At 39.6% G+C, this 18,142-nt stretch overlaps 1 protein-coding gene across 6 annotated transcripts in view; it reads right to left on the bottom strand.

Annotated features, from left to right (window-relative positions):
• ZNF536 (zinc finger protein 536) overlaps positions 1-18,142 on the bottom strand; it is a 450,559-nt gene that overhangs the window by 313,808 nt on the left and 118,609 nt on the right. For 5 of the 6 annotated variants that reach the window (XM_028740289.2, XM_028740291.2, XM_028740290.2 and 2 more), the window contains exon 3: positions 9,978-10,110. The exons of the other annotated variant lie outside the window; for it this stretch is intronic. The gene's annotated coding sequence lies outside the window, so the exon portion shown is untranslated. The remainder of the gene's footprint in view (positions 1-9,977; positions 10,111-18,142) is intronic. 6 annotated transcript variants of the gene reach the window in all.

Below are 18,142 nucleotides of genomic sequence, written 5' to 3' on the forward strand. Positions count from 1 at the left end.
AAAGTACTAATGGTCCACCTTAAGGCCCTGCTCTCTCTTCTTAAGATTTTGTTGTTGTTGTTTATTTGTAAACCACATTTGAATCAGACAGTCCTTCAAACAGGGAACTTCTTCAAACAAAGGGTGGGCCTCTGACAGCCCTTCAATTAGAGGATTGCCATATATAAAACAGGACACATAGCCATCAGGGAGACAATTGGTAATTATTAATATATTTAGAGATCAGGCCTTTCTGACCATCATTTGGGGGAAGAAGAATGGGCTCCATCTTCCCTGTTGCCCTGGGAACTGCCTTGCACAGGGTGGCCCAGTGAGCTTCATAGCTTCCAAAAATGACTCAAAAGTTAGGAGAAAAGAATTAGAGCCAAAGAGTCAGAACAATGTAACCAAAAAACTTTGTAACCCATTCCCATATGCATCCCATGGACCAGTGTTATCCAATTAAATTACGGTATGAGGAGGGTGGAGTAACCTAAATGTAACCTTTTGGTTTTCACTCCCTCTGACCCATTGGCCTATTGAGAAACATAGTCATAGGCATTATCTCAGTGTTGTTTACTTAAAAAAAAATGCTTTTAAACTGTGAGTTATTTCTAGACCAAATGTATCCAGCTTTGCCTTCTATCCATTGAGTTGCATTAAAGAGCCATCTGCTATCAGAATTTTTTTCATCCATGAAGGTACTTACCGACCACAATAATAATAAAGCAGAATGGTTTAGGTAAAAGAGGCTGAGAATTAGCTCTACATGCTCTGACTTTTAGCTCTTAAAAAGACTTTTTCATCAATAGCATTTCGTAGGCATGTATTAGAGGGGAGGAATCTTAGCTACACAACTGCTGTTCAAATCAGTGGGAGTCAGGCAACCAAAAACGAATGCAGTGCTTTAAAGGAAAAACAACCGATACTTATTGCTCACATACAGTGGACACTTTTCAGACCTAAATATCTTACCCATTCTTACTGTTGTTTAGTTCCCACAGGAGGATCATTAGTTACTTTTATGGCTTTAATCACTTGCCAAATTTGACATTTCAAAACCAGGTCCCTTTCCTACCTCTGGTATTTTAAAAATGGTGTTGGGGGGGGGGGGCGGGAAACGACACTGAAGATGGAAACCAAAAGAGTAAGCAGCCATTTTTCTCTCAACACCAACCTTCCCAATCCTCCAGATATTTTGGACCATCACTCTTGCTATCCTGACCCATTCCAATCAAGGTTTAGTCCTAGGTATGGATGGATGACCTTTATTGAGAGAAGGACAACCCTGTTATTCGCACTGGATCTAGAAGCAGCTTTGGATGACATTGACCATACTATGCTACTCAACTAGTTCTGTGAGATGGGTATGGGGGGCACTGCTTTACAGTGGTTCCAGTCCTAGCTCCAGGGGCGGGTTCAGAGGACAGCATTGGGTGATTATTTCTCAGCCACCTGTAATTTGTGCTGCAGAGTGCCATCCTGACCCAAATGATATTCAACATATATATGAAGCCATTAGGAGTGGTCAGGGGTGAGGCATCATTAGTACACCAATATTATCCAACTCTGTTTTTCTGTGACATCTGAATCAAGAGTAGCTGTACAAACCCTGGACCGGTGCTTGGACTCATTGGTGGTATTAGAGTCTGAATCCTGGTAAGAGAAGATCGGTGGGTGGGTGGTTCCCAAGACCAGATAACTGGTCAACTGCCTACCTTGGAGAGGGTCATACTGCTCTTTGTACATGCCATATAACAGTTTTGTCATCTTCAAACTTGGCTAAAAGAACTCACTTTGCTCTTAGGTAAATCTGAGAGTGTATATTTAGAACGCTGTCCAAAAATGTAAAATGTAGAAGCTTTTGATTGTATGCCTTCGGCGGCGGCGGCCGGGGGGGGGGCACACATTGGAAAGTCTATCTCAAGACTTTTAAGACAAGGTGAGTCAATAAATAAAAATGAATAAACGAAAATATAGCAGTCCCGGACTCTTCATTTTACTCTGGTGCTTTCCATATTACTTGGCTAGCAAGATCCAGGGAAACTGAGGGAGCAGGGGACATAACCCTACAGCAAGTGTGAAACTGGGGTGTGCTTGGTCCGCTGGGAGCCTCTCTAAGTCACCCTGAGCTTTTTCAAAGGAGAGAAGGATATAAGTAAAACAGACAAACTGTGCTATCTAGGTTGCTAGTTAAAACTGGGTAGGATTTAGTCTGTGCCTACATGATACTGATCTCCATAATGCCATGCTGTACTTTTCACGAGAGGCTGTTTTTTAGGCTCCCTCAGGATTCTAAATTTAGGGATATTTTGACTACTAACACTTGCTTAGTTCATTATTCCCACACCATGCTGAATCTGGAGGGATTTTCATTAGAAGTGTTTAATAAAATATGTGGCTTCCCACCCATTATTTACATATTTTCTTATTGGTCCTGCTCTCCTTTCCATTTTTCCCTCTTCGCACTCTAGCTGAAAACAGCATCCCACTTACTTTGGAGGAGTCCACTAAAATCAAAGGTTCTGTTCTAGAAAAAGTGGGCTGTGGATTGTGGCCTCTGTGGTTTTAAATATAAAGCTACTAATAAATCCTCGAAATCCAGCGGCATAAGATACTCATTACAGGAAAACCAAAAATCTGTAGTGATGGTGTTTACATCACCACATTTTTTTATTAAAACAAGCAGCACACACAAACAAAATGGAAGAAGCGTGTTTGTTATTGGTTTTCAAATAAGCTTCCAATATGATGGTTAAAATTTGATCATAAGCTAAGGGGAAAGTTCTTTTTGCCATCTTTTTTTTATTTGGGGAGGGCAAAAGAATTGTTCATATAAGTTTGAAATGTCTCATTGTCTAAAGAAAGGCAATTCATTGTTCACTTTCTGAGACACAAAGGTGCCATTGTCCTCAATCTTATTCTCTCACACCAGAATATCCTACTGTTCATTTTTTTAAAAAACCAACAACATAAATGACAACAAAAAAATCAGCTACTCTATAATCATGGATCTTTATGCTTAGCCAAATTCCTTTTTCAACTATATTAGCTTCTTGATTCCCATTACCATCTGAATAGTCCTGAAACAAAATGGCTTGTTTGCATGACCAGGAATACCCAAGATTGTTTCAAAAGCAGTTGGCTCCAGTTTATTATCCCTGTCTACAAGGAATTACAGTTGCTTCAGCCACAGATGAGCATTTGTCTTGGGACATTTTCAGGTCACTGTTTTCACAGAAGGTAATTGGGGGTACGGATCAGAATACTATGGACCAGTGATAACAGCTCAGGTAGAGGAGATAGATTAAATAATTGCTCATCTCTGAATTTAAATATGTTAACTCCCTAGATTTATGAGTTCTTTAAATTTCCTTCTCCTACAAATAGCCTATAGTTCACCTTTAAACACATAATAAAGCTGGTGACCAAAGTGAGCTCAAGGCTTATTGTGGCAAGAAAAATTAATATGTAAAGTGTCCAACCTCTCGTTCTTTATTCTGCTTAATCATCATCAACAACACCACCAGTATTATTTTTTTAAAAAACCACATCTGCACAGAAATACCAGTTTTACATAAGCACTGGCAGTACATAGTCTATATCCTATAACCCCATGGCATGGAGTGTTCCCACTGTCCATTCTTTTGCAAATCATTTTATGTAAGACTTAATCTTTTATTTGAGGATGTTTATGAGGGATTTGCCAGTGAACGCAATAATTGCATATTTAAATATTTAGGACAAATGACAGGATCTGATTTTATTTTATTAAGTTCTTCATATCCTATGACTATGGGAGAAAAGAGAAAAGAGCTAATTGTTGTGCAGACAAAAGGCAGACTGGTTTCCACCCTTGGTATCTCCAGACATAATATCTGAAGCAAAGGGGCTAAGCATGAGAGCTGAAAGAGTCACAGCCAGTAAGGCTCAATGATACTGGTCTATAGGGACTATTATGAAGCTGCCTAGCGTGCAAATCTCAGAGGGACGCAGTACTGACCTTGGAGGGACCCAGTTTTATACAGATTATTTTTCATTGAATCTTATACATTTCTGATAATATTTCACTTTTATTTTATATTTTGAAAACAATTATCATTTTGGAAGTAATTCATATATTAGAATTGAGGTTTTTTATGTAAGAGTGAGACTGGAGTGAGATTGGAGGTTATGTAATATACATAAAAAGTGAAAATGCACTTTATTTTAAATCTTATAGCTGCATCTTAATCTTATGTAGAAAATGTATTCATTTTAGTGGTGAGCTGTGGCTAATTAAAAAAAATGACCATCTGGAGTTCAATACTCCAATACAAAAAAAAAAGCAAAGGAGCAAGCGAAGCAAGAAGGGTTCTTCCTGAAATACCTTTCTACACAGAAAGCAACAGAAGAGCATGAATATGACTATACTGTTGTTGAAACTAGCACTGAAGAAGCTGAATGTGGCGCTCCTACTATATATGATATAAAAGCTAAGACAAAAGTTTCACAAAGCCAAGATGTTTCTGAAAAACACACAGATGAAAAAGAGGATGCCAAGAAAAGTGAGATTACTGCACTCTGCAAACAAGGATGGTACTGTGCCTGACTTGAATTACTCTGCTAGCTGGCCTAACTATTGCAGTGACAAATTGCGACATCTTATAATACAACTGTGTTTCCGTGCGCTGCTCTGGTTCGCCAGATGACCCGCAAGCTGTCTACGGACAAACGCCAGCTCACTCAGCCAGTAAAGCGAGATGAGCGCCACAACCCCAGAGTCGCCCGTGACTGGACTTAACAGTCAGGGGGCCCCTTTACCTTTATAATACAACATGGACCACAGCAAGTTGTCTCACATGATTTTCCCAAAGACTAAAAAAACCAAAAGACTTTCTCCTGTATATGATTATTATTACTTATTAAATTTGCATACTACCCTTCATCCAAAGATCACAGGGTAGTTCACAACATAAAAATATAAAAATGAGAACATAAAACACGTAATAAAACAAAAACAAACAAATAGTCCCCCCCCAAATGCATTTAAAAGGCCATAGAATGTAAATCAACTGACCTAGTTACAGATAAATGGTTTTCACCTGGTGCCTAAAGATATGTAATGAAGGTGCCCAGTGAACCAACACAGAAAAGACCCATTCTCATATTGCCACCTTCTGGACCTCTTGTGGAGGAGGCAAATGAGGAAGCGCTTCAGATGATGATTGCAGGGTCCAGGTTGGTTCCATAAGTGGAGAGGTGAAGAAATGTGTCATCAATGGTTGATATATTCAAGGTCAAAATCTGTGGGTTGGGGTTTTTTTGTTTTGTTTTTCTGTTGCAAGTTGTTCAACAACAACTAAAAGCTGCATCAACACTACGAGAAACAGGTTCAAAGAAGTGGAAGAACATTGGAGCAATGCTGAGAGGAATACCGGTACTGACCATTTAGAAAACTATCAGATTTGGGGAGAAACTTGAATTGTGCTTATCTAAAGGAAAAACAATTGATGGTATTAACCAGCAGAAAATTAGGCAAGAAGAACAATATTAGTGACAAATCTTGGAATGCTTGATTGCTTTGCTCAGAGTTCTTGGCATGCAAAACTTGGCATTCTGTGTTACAACTCAAAAGTTGTAGAATGCTAGCAATGGATTCGTTTTTCAGTTTGTAAAATATCTAGCCCTTTTCGACCATATAATGAATGAACATTTACACAGATCAAGAAACAATGGCTCACTTCCTAGGGAAAGCTATCCAAAATGAGCTTATACAGCTTCTAACAGGTGCTACAAAGCAGGATGTTTTAAAGGAGACTAGGTGCCTTTATGACAGAAACTCTTCTTGGACTGCTTGAGTAGTTGGGATTACCAATTGAGAACCTGTGTGACCAGGGCTATGATAATTATCTTATTTATTCACTCTTTGTCCTCCCAACCTCTGAAGTCTATTTCTCACGTCCCTCCCAAAACCAACCCACCGGGTCATGTTCTCTTCCTTGCGTCAAATAAGCTTCTTTTTGCTGCCACTTTAAGAATGTAAGAGGGAGCTTGTTTTTAAAGGACAGGTCAAGTACAAACCAAATCTGTACTCCAGCTGCCTGCAGTTTTACTCATCTGAGTAAACTGCTCTTGAAAGCAATACGCCTTGTCATTGCTGTTGGGACAAATTACACTGGCCTTAGATTCTGATTCCTTTGTTTGAACACTTTGTGACTTTCAGCTCGTTCTGGGTGATGGTGCAGGCACAGCAAGTTGCGCAAACCAAGCTCCCCATTTTTACACAGATCAGTTAAAACTAGATGAATTAGATGGCAGCAAGAAAAATGTGTGTAAATAAAATAAATGCTTGGTTACATGGACGATTTCACAACCAGCATGCTACATTTTTTCCTTTTTTTAAAAACATTAGATTACCGCTAAAATGGTTCCAATTCAAGATCAGGAAAGATAAACACTTTTTTGATTAAAAATAAAGCGGTAGAGTAATTTGATTATAGTTAGAATCAGATACTACATTCTGGAGGAGAACAATGTCTTTGAAACTATACAACTCACCGGCTGCATAACTGTGATTTGCACATTTAAAATGATAAATTTAAGGCTATCAATAGTAAATCAATTGCAGGTAGAGCAGATAAAACTGGAATAATTCATCATATTGCTATATTGAAAACACAAAGAGGACAGAGAAATAATGGAAGGTTTTGACTTTAATTTCAAATCTGGTTTTAGGTTTTTCAAGGACAATCCTTTCTGCAAAAGTTTAACATATACGTAAAAATAATCCATCAGCACATCTGATCCAAATATACTAATGATTTTTATTGGTCAGATCTTGAAAGCAAGGTTTATTTTAATAGAGTATGCATTAATTAACCCAACATGTACTATCTTTCAGCATATCTGGCCAAGTACTTTCATTTACACATGTTTATTGTGAAATGTTTGCATTCCCAACATTTGAAGCCCACACACAGATTATTTCATTCTTTTAGAGCACTTTGCAAAAGTTAAAAGAAGTTATTGTTTTTGATTAATACGTCTTTTGGAAAAAAATGTTCCAAAGACCAGATGCTTAGAAGAAACACATTCTTCATTAAAACATCAGAGCTGCATTCATATGAAAATGAAGACCTTAAGCAGAAGTTAAACAGGGCTGACTTTTGATCACTAGGTATTCCACAGAGCATGAACTTTGTCCACTGTTGCACACAATTCACATAAGATTTTTTTTATTTTGTTTTAAAACATTTTAGCAACTGATTTAATTGTATCATTTTGTATGTATACCCACAGTAGATTCACAGATATGTGGAGTGGTGTGTTACAGACGGGAGTTCTAAAGCTGTGGTTGTCATCTTTTGATTAAGAAAAGGAAATGATTTCACTAAAAAGACATTCTCTCTTGTGTTGTTTTGTTTTAACTTAGTTTGTACTTTCCACCAAACTGGACATATTTATTGAGTCTCATAAGTTACTTCACAGTTACCAACATCACTGTAATCTCAACAAACTATCTTTTTTCTTGCCAATTATCTAAATATCATAACTATAAAATATCTTAAAACATTCTCTGTAGTGTAAACATCTTAGCTACAAACTCTTAAGTGTAAACAGTATGATGCATCAGAATGATGTTAAGCGATGTTATAAAAACTGCTCTTAAAAACTAAACAAAAATGTTAAGCTTCCATCTGGTTTATGATTTTTCCACTGCAGAACTGCTGCTGTGTGCCAGTTTACTGAACCATGGCTTGCTAAAGAGATTGCTGGGGTCACAGAGAGAGAGAAAACAAAGAGGAGGACTTTAATGCTTGAGTTTTTCTCCCCTTTTCTCTTGTGTCACCCTGATACATCTCAGAAGGAATTAAGGGTACAACACAGCATATATTACATGTCAATAGTTTCAGGTTGTCTGTTGAAAGGATAAGCCTTTGCACAAAGGTGTGATTTAAGTAATTGTGGTCAACTCCTTTGTGGCAGTATACCTGTGTTGCCATAACCAAACCAAAACTACTTTGTGCTGTATGTACAGGGTTAAAAATAGACAGTAAACTGAAGATGGGGTGGGGAGGGGAGGGCAGTAACAACTCCCAGGCTCACTTTGAAAGCCCTTATTTGAGTCGAAGGGAATATTAATATAGAAATCCTGAGGAGTTTTCCACTGATCCCAAAGACTAAGGGAATCCACATAGCGTATTAAACTTTTCTACAGGGAGTTGTTAGAAGCAAATGTGATGCTTAAATAGTTTCAGGCAGAGAAATTGATTATCTAATGGCCCGATCCTAAGGCTTGCTGTGCTAGGGAATAAATCCATAGGTTGGAAGGGGCTGGCTGCTGTGCCAGAATCACCGACCATGACACTGTTTCAGCGACATTACTCAGCATGGCAGGCTACTATGCCAGTGCAAACATTTAGGACTGGTTTGCCAAGCAAGTATGTTGCAACTGTAGGGCTATAAGGAGCTCTGATTTCAAACCTGGGACTCTAGAAGCTGGACCCAGACACCTGACTTTCTGCACCGCTGCCATCTGTCAGAAGAGAGCATTGCTGAGCAGTTCCTCTGTTGCCCTACTGCAGGTGGTCAAAAAGTTACAACACCATCAGGAGTCAGGTGATGCAAAGGACCAATGGGGTTCTTCATGGCCCTTTAAAGCCTGTTGGTTTGCCTCCGGGTCTCCTGGCAGTGGAGACATGGGGATACTTGAGCCGTACTTCTCAGTTCCAAAGTAGTCACATTAACTTAGGGCCTCTTCACTAACTTTGAAGAAGGTCAGAGTGAATTATGGAAAAGAAGCATTCTCCCTACCCCATAAGATAATGGCCATGTCTGGACATAAACAATGGCTAAAAATGCAGGAGTGAGCATCCATAGCATCCATTTCAATTCTCCCCACTCTTCCTGGATCCTGATGGCTCATGCCGAGAGGAAAACAAACATGATCCCCAGCTTAACATGACATCTGAACTGGGTTTGTGGTTTGCTTTGCTCCCAACAAACCACAAACTACAGCCAAGGTTTGTTCTTGATTCACTGACACTGGTTTTATGGGGCAAAATACACTATGGTCTCTGGCATGAACCTATCACTAAGCCAGGAACCATGGTTAGGTTTAGCATGAGCTGAAAGGTGCTGCGAGGAGCAAGGAGGTGAAAGCAGGTACCATTTCATTTGTGCATGGAAAGGCATGTTTATACTTCCCTATGGGATAGGAACACATTCTATGTAATCTCTAAAACCCTTTTCATATGTTACACTGGATTTGGAAAGAGGGATACAGAATTGTGTGCAGAAGTCTGCTCCCCCTCCATGTATTCAATAGACTGACTGATTAAAATATACAGGTACATCACTGTAAACATATAGAGCTCATCAATCTAGCAAGTATATCCATGTGCTTGCTTATGCCTTCAAAACTGTACCATGATGACTTTTCATTAAAACCAGGACTTCCACTGCCTCCAATGTAAGCAATTCATGTATCAGACACTCTCATTCTCTCTCACACCCACCCTACATCTTACTTAATGTGTGCCATTTCATTTCCAGATGCTCCTCACTGCAACTTACTTGGAAGTGGGGACTAGTTTGTTTCAATATCAAGCTCATAATAATGGAGTGGTTTTCACAGGGTTTCCTCTAGAGTTCATGTACCACAAAATGTGCATCCATTGTGTACCAAAAGAAGAGTTTACATGGTAGAATCTTCTTATGTCATAAGACCTGTCTGGCCACAAAATGATTTTTTTTGTCTTCCAAGAGGAAGAGGAAGGATACCGCTTTCATGGATCACATTTTTTTTTCTGTTTGCAGCCTTTTAAAAGGCAGCATCTGCATAAGAAAGCTTGTTTTGTTCTCTTTTAACCAACCAGAGGAATCATTGTACTTATGGAAATATTTATTTCTATTTACACTTTTCCAAACTCAGAATTAATGCGGGCCCCCATCGACCTAATAGGCTGAGAACACATCAGACTACACTAGTGAAACACAGTGCAATATTGTCTTACCTGGGACATATAGAAAGTTGTGGTCTTAGTAGTCTGTACACATGATCAGGAGGAAAGATGTGATCTATGAAAATCCTGGTTCAGACAAGAATTTAAAGCAGGTTGCTTAATCACTCTGCCTCAGTTTTCCCATCTGTGAAAACAGGAAAATAATGAAGTAGAATAAGCCATATAAACAGAGGCGGCAACTGTTGCTCACTTAAGAACCTGATAACAGTTCCACTGTGATGGTAACTGTTTTCTGATCATATGACTTTCCATACTTTCAAATGAAACTAGGGCTTTTTATGACAATGAACACTGAGCACAACAAAAGAAACATTTGCCTCGGATCTTTGTTTTGGTCCATCACCATCAGGTCTGTACAACATAAGGCCGGGGGGTGGGGGTGGGCTATGACAGTCCCACCCTACAACTATCTGCAGTCCCAAACATCTACTAGTTGTAGCTTGCCCCCGCCATTTTGTGAAGACATCTGTAATGTACACAAGCCAGTCAAAACAGCTGAATAGGAAGCATTAGGACCCCTCCACAAAATACATTTAAAGCAGTATTGTGCCACTTTAAACAGGCACTGCTTCCCTCAAAGAATCCTGGGAAGTGTAGTTGGTTAAGGTTGCTGACAGCTGTTAGAGAACTCTAGGAATTGTACCTCTGTGAGAGAAGAAGGGAACTTTCCTAACAATTCACAACAGCCTTAACAGATTATGGCTCCTGGGATTATTTGGGATTACTGTTTAAAGTGGCATGATACTGCTTTAAATAAGTATAGTGTAGATGGGGCCTGGGTTAGAAATATTATCCACTACTGATATACTGGGATGCCATCCTAGAATTATTTAAAAGGCAAAAATGGCCCTGCTTTACATTTGCAATTGATTAAATATTATTCACACCCACACCCGTCACTGCTAATGCGGAAAATGCAGAATCAAACACACCATGAGAAGTTTTGCCACATTACCTCTACTAAAGTCAGTGTACATTATTTCAATGTTGCCCCGCAAAATATTGTTTGTGGCCAATCCAGAACCTATTTCATGAACTGCCAAAGTACCTTTTACTAATTTGTGTAGTACACGAGGTTTCCTTTTTCATAATAGATTTTAAGGTCACATTCTTGAAGATTTGCTGAGAGCAAATTTCAAACTGTGTGTTGCATTGCAATCTGCAGTTCACAATCTTAGTTAATTATATGAGCCATCCAGTCAAGGAACAAAACAACAGCAGCAGCAACACTTGACAGAACGGATCAAAATGTGTGTGTGTGTGTGTGTGTGTGTGTGTGTGAATATGAATATACAATTGAGAATTTGTGCTGTGTTGGTTACTTCTAAGAGCTATGTGCTATTGTTTGTACTCCTAATTGGATGACTAACTGACCGACACAGCAGAAAATTTGAATTGTATACTCACGTTGTCATTCAACTTGCTCTTTGCACAATCATTGGTTAGCGACGCAACACATCCAATTGGAACACAGCTCCACGCCATTCACACAGCCAATCATAACACAATGAATTGTAACATTTCAACAAAATCAAGAAGTATTCACTGGAGAAAATCTGCAAACGACTGTGGAATGACATCCCTGTGATCTGCTTGGAGATATGTCACCAAATGAAGAAAAGCAACATTTACAAGTATTTCAGCACTACTCTAAATAGCTGATTCCTCTGCATCATAATATGGAGAATGAAGCTTCTGCGCCTTAATTAATAGTGCAAAAGAAGACTAGGACCTGGGAAAGGCCAGGGTTCAAATCCCTACTTGGCCATGGGTGACCTTGGAAATTGGCCACTGTCTCTCAAACTAAACTACCCCACAGGGTCATTGTGGGGATTAAGCGAGGAGGGGGGAAACCATATAAACCACCAGTAGGATATAAATACAAGAAATCAATCAATAACAAAGTGGCTTGTTTGTGTACTAAGAAGAATGTGAGCTGAGGCTCATTGTGCTGGGTTTGTGATTCTGTGGCTTCTTCTCTTTTCTTTTTTTAAAAATATCTCTCACAAAGCTTTGTTGGCCTCTTTCAAGACGCCTCTGGTGTGAAGCTTGACTATAACACTCCTCTGCATTAGTGCTGCCAAAGTCCTAGTTCTGGGGATGTTCTCCCACTCTGCGTAGGCTTCTAAATGTCATGGAATGTGGCTTTAAGCAAGACAGCATGTATATGCCCACGAGGAAAGTGTACAGGTGTGTTACAGCAGTGTGTGCTATGCATGGAAATCATAATCCCATACCACTAGGTAGTAGAATTTTCCTTTAATTCTCATTTTTAAATAGCCCTGTCTCCACAAGCCATGCTTTAAAAATGCCATTTGCACAGCAATTTATGGTGTAAGCCTAACCATGTCCTCTTTGAGGGAAGTTCTATTGAATTCACTGTGGCTAATTCCCAGCAAAGTGGGGTCCCAATTGCAACCTAAATGTTTGAGGATCTGAGCCCTTTCTACCGTGCAAAGTTATCCCATTTGATCTGGGCATTTAGTTTTCAGACTAGAACACATGCCTATCATTTTTATTTCTTGCTCTGAGCTTGGGGCAAGCAAGGGAGCAGCTTTCAGTTACTTCTGTCTCACCATTTTTAAGCTTTTATTATGGGTAAGGGCCTCAAGACCTGGAAGTGGCCTGGGCCTCTATGAATATTTGAAAGGTCCTGGCTGCAGACTACCTGCATGAAACTCATTCACAGACCGCAGTCTGGGAATCCCTGAGCAAGTTCATAATGGTTTAGCTATTTAAGGACACACTTGGTTGGAATCAAAAACAAGCTCTTGTATTAGCCCATGATAGCCACTGCACGCTAAACCGGCCAGAGTGGAGAATTCCTCCTCCAAGTCATCGAAACTCAGAGACATGCAATAGGAGACAAACCCCAAGGATAGCAAACTTTGAAGAACCTAATCTCCTTATTCCAATAACCAAAGTCTATCTATCGTGTCACATATGTCCAAAGTCATTGGGTTGAGAACAAAATGTAGTTATTACAAATGAAAAAGCCTAGGAAAACCGTAAGCTCAAAGTGATGAACAAAAAAACCCCCACTTTTTGAAATGACACCAGCTAAACGGCCTCAGGACAGAGACAAACAAAGTTCTGCAAGCTGTACACCCAGAAAACAAAGGCTTCCTATTTCGGTTGCAAATAATTAGGCATAAATCTGGCTGGGTACTCCTCTTTCTTTAATCGCTAATAAAGTTTGAGCGAAGCTATTTTTTGCAGTGTTCCTTTCTGTATCACTATTGTCAGCTTCAAATCTCAAACGCAATTGGAGTTATAATTACATTTTAAAAAATAGCATTAAAATGACATTAAGGGCTGTAATTGGAACTTCTTGTCCTTATGCACAGAACTTCTAAGATTAGCACTGGGGATCCCACATATTTCACTTGGTAGATGCCATATTAGATAGCCAGATAACATATAGTATCTGGCTATCTAATATGTTAGAATATTTGTTTCAAGAATAGGCAACTACCTCCATTCTCCTAACTCCCCTGCTTCACCCCTTGGTTTCCTACATTTAAAAGAAAAGGAGTATGCCTCTAGAATAACACTGGCTTTAGCATGAGCAATGCTAACGTTACATCAATATAAAGTAATAGCACAAAGGGTGCACTGGGTGGAATGCAGACTATGAGAAGAGACTACTAAAAAAATTTTGGATGATGGGACCATAGGCTTTACAATCCTCCTCAAGCAGACAGCTCTAAAAACTATTTTTAAAGGTTATAAATTAGGTAGTCTCTTAAATGTAATTCAATCATCTACTTTTAAAGTAGCTAGATTCTATTAGTTGTCCCTTGCATTTTACAAAAACAGAGCTCCATTAACATTATTCACTTACAGTTTCCATCTATGAGTAGATATTCTGTTCAACCAGCTTTAAATAGATTCTTTCCCCCCCTCTCTTCTTCTGAAATTGCTATTAAGCATATTTTTACTTGCAAGGGCAAAGTAGGCATAGGATTATGCCTGACTCCATGCAAAGGATAGATTTTCAGCAAGCAGAACCGCATTCCTATGAAGTAAAAATACTCGATATAAGCCGATTGTTTCTATCCTTGCTCAGTAAGGACTCTCCTCTGATCTTCAGAATTACACGCAGGTAGCCTAGTAAGGATGAACAGGACTGTTCTGTTACTGCACAATGCAACCAGTTTTCTCTCCTTTGAGAGTTTAGATTTAAAGAATTTAAAGTACAGTATTGCTTGGGAGTTCTCAGGGGGGGGTGCACATTGGCTTTGAAAAGTTATCTCATAGTCACTGGCTTCATAAAACCCCTACAAGCTGTAACCCCAGACTGCAATAAAATGTTGCTTCACCAATAGCAATCCTCAACTGGGAACTGACATCCCTAGTAGACTGAAGATAAAAATTAAAAATTAAACACTTGTCTCTGCACAGTCAAAATTCAATTGTTTCAATTTTGTTATCCCAAGGTTGGTACTCTGTGATAACAACCTCTGTCTAGATAAACAAAGAATTCCAACCATACATCATCTTCTTGTTTGTCTTAAGTCAATGGGTCAAACAATGTTGTGTGAAAGCAATTAGCACACACATGTTTTGTTATGTAACAGATACAGATGGGAGAGAAATTCAATCCAATTCACTTTTAAAGGCAAACCTACCTAATCTGCACTTTCTAACCATTCAAGAACCAGAAGACAGCCACCCTTCAAAATGTGCACTTCTCTGAATTTTGCAACGGAATTCGTCAGTCAAGCAGCATGTACCCAGATGCATATACAAGGCTAAAGTGCATTTAATGAAATGCATTTAATGCATTTAATGATTAAAACAATATGCAGAAATGCATTATATTATGGCAAACTGCTCTGCAAAAATGGGTCTATTTGGCAAAATTACATACAAAAATATGTATATTGGGAGAAATTTACATTGGAATGCAGATAAATTTCCATGAGAACCTTTAAAAAAGAGAAAAGAAAAATGATGTGGAAATGTGGAGAACAGAACTTAAAAGTGGGGGGAAATGAGAAACTGAGAGAATCCAGTAAAGGATTGTCACAGATAAGCCTGAGCTTCATGAACAATACAAGGGGTCAAAACAGAGAATTCAACCCTCTCTCTTCTGCCATGGTCCCAACAGAATTTCCCACCCCCAGCTGCTGTTTATATCAAGAATTAAGCCTCCTTTTGTTTAAACAGCATTGGCTGCTTTTAAATGAAACATGTACACATTCCCTGCATCCACACAATCCTCAGTCAAGGAATAGCCAAGGTAGCCCCTCACCCCCCTTAACATATAGGCTGCAATCAGAATATTCTGGATTAGACACCAGTCTTACTGAAGAAATTGACATGGAACAGTCCAGCCAAAGGAGTTGGCGGCAATCCAATTTGAGCTTCCAAAAGACCAACTTCCACATTATACGCTTGTACTGAGTTGGCATGTGGTCTGGCTTCTTGGAATTGTGGGGACTGGGCAAAATGGAAGCACAATTGTAACTGGCCCAGAAAGACACAAATTGTGAGCACTTGGGGTTCCAGTACCTGATGATATGATGGCATATTTTACCACTTATTAATTTGTACCTTAATTAAATTATTATTATTTTATGTACATGAAACACAATCATGTTCAGCTGCTCTTAAAAAATAAATAAAAAGCCTGTCTTCTCGTGGGTGGGTTGGAAAGCACTGAGTCCCCCCCCCCTTTCCATTTTGGTTCCCATTGTTTTAATTCTATATATTGCACACATGTGTTCTCACAGCGCGGCACACTTAGTTATCGGAAACATCTGGGGTGCCCATGCTGTGGAGGAGGTCAGCTCTGCTTCTACTCTAACTGCCTGTCTTTATTAATTTATTAAGCTCGGATTTGCTGGTGGTACAGTCTTGGAACACTGTTGGAGGGCATAGGTTAGATTCAGTAGCAATTCTCCCCAAGCGCAAGCATAAATAGGACTGTTTGAATTATAGGGAAAGCCTCTCGTTTCTTGAGGAACCGCAACACAAGGAATTTTAACTGACGCAGAAATACGAGCAAAATGTTTTTTGAATGGCATGAGTCCGAGTGATTTGTAAAGCGATGTGAAGTGTCTGTGTGGAGACCCCAGAAGTCTGTTACTTAGAAATAAAAATGTGATCAGATATGATGGAACAAGCTCTGACATGGACATATTACTCAAACACTCTTGCACCTTTCTGTTTGAATAGAATGCTAATAGTTTATTTCGACATTGCCTTCAACAGCAGAGTACTTCAGTACTGTAAAGTTTGCACAGTCCTTTCAGAAAGTTAAGTAGATGGAGTCAGTTCAGTAGATCAAGGTACTATAGTTCCTCTTCCCTTTGCATCATTGTTGTGAAGTACAGTGGTACCTCGAGTTAAGTACTTAATTTGTTCCAGAGGTCTGTTCTTAACCTGAAGCACCACTTTAGCTAATGGGGGCCTCCCGCTCCCGCTGCGCCGCTGGAGCACGATTTCTGTTCTTATCCTGAAGCAAAGTTCTTAACCTGAAGCACTATTTCTGGGTTAGCAGAGTCTGTAACCTGAAGTGTATGTAACCCGAGGTACCACTGTACTAACTATCCCCTTGCATTGAGTAAGATGTTTCAGCAGTGCTCTTTAGCTTTAGGCCCCCAGATGCCATTGAACTACAACTCCCATCATCATCTACTCTACTGAATATGTGAATTACTATTTAGCTTCAGCTCTTTGCAAGAGGGTTACCAGTTTCTGTGCCTTAAACACTATCTATAGTACACAATGCATTAAATCACTTAAGGGGAGTGCCCTACTTCAAGAGAAAAAAATGGGAATGTTAAGTACTGTCAATAGAATAGAACCACTGCAAATGTTGAATGCTTTGAACATGGTCTTTAAAACAAAACGAAACAAAACCTAGTTTTCAGCTTAATCCTGTTGCTTTTAAAAGGTTTGAGTTTCAAGAGCCTGCCCTGGCTACAAAGACAAAGGCAGTAATGTAAAAAGTTACGCAAAGTCCCCTCTTTTGGAAACAATTTGTCTGTACATAAAAAAGAGAGAGAGATGGAATTAAGCCGTAAATACTCTAGGTATAAACACAAACAGCTTTATTGCAGGTTTTTCCAGAACTCCCAAAGACTCCCAAGACTGATTCAGGGAATAATTATGGTATGGAAACGTCATGCAATTTTTGTCACTGATCTTTTCCATGCAAAGTCAGTTTCCATGTGTATTCAATTCAAGGTTCAAAATTGAAGACTTATGTGGGGGGAGGAAAAAAAATCATAAGTGAAAAATGGAAAACATTGCCATGGGGCACAACCCAATTCCCATATGAAATGCTGATCAACTAATCATAACAGCACTAAGCAAAAAGTTATTATACAATTAGTTGCTGGTAGCCTACAAAGGGGGCAATCTATTCACTCATCAATTGAGCTGGCCCACAGGCTTCTTCATGGTCCAGAGAAGATCACTGATGAATGTTATGGCCCAAATGACATGTTTAACACAAATGTAGTCCAACAGTCCCTTCAGAATATATATTTGAAAGCTTCAAATGGGCACAGTTTCCCCTAAGGACACAACTTCTATGACCCCACCCTCAGATATCAGCTTTCTGAGGACCCTATCCACCAAGACCATCACTATCAGATGCAGTGTAGCAAACATAAGATTTAAAGTTATATCAAATGACGTGAACACCTCAACACACACACACACCATTTTTAATATGATGCCATAAAGCCTGAGTTTACATCTACTAAGGGTGTAGGATCTGACCCTCTGAGCCCTCATGTCTCCTGATTTGATTTTAAACAAACTAAAAACACTGTTTTTAGGGACGCAGGTGGCACTGTGGGTAAAAGCCTCAGCGCCTAGGGCTTGCCGATTGAAAGGTCGGCGGTTCGAATCCCCGCAGCGGGGTGCGCTCCCATTGTTCGGTCCCAGCACCTGCCAACCTAGCAGTTCGAAAGCACTCCCGGGTGCAAGTAGATAAATAGGGACCACTTACTAGCGGGAAGGTAAACGGCATTTCTGTGTGCAGCTCTGGCTCGCCAGAGCAGCGATGTCATGCTGGCCACGTCACCCGGAAGTGTCTCCGGACAGCGCTGGCCCCCGGCCTCTTGAGTGAGATGGGCACACAACCCTAGAGTCTGTCAAGACTGGCTCGTACGGGCAGGGGTACCTTTACCTTTACC

Source organism: Podarcis muralis, chromosome 7 (genome assembly GCF_964188315.1).
Source record: "Podarcis muralis chromosome 7, rPodMur119.hap1.1, whole genome shotgun sequence".
NCBI lineage: Eukaryota > Metazoa > Chordata > Lepidosauria > Squamata > Lacertidae > Podarcis > Podarcis muralis.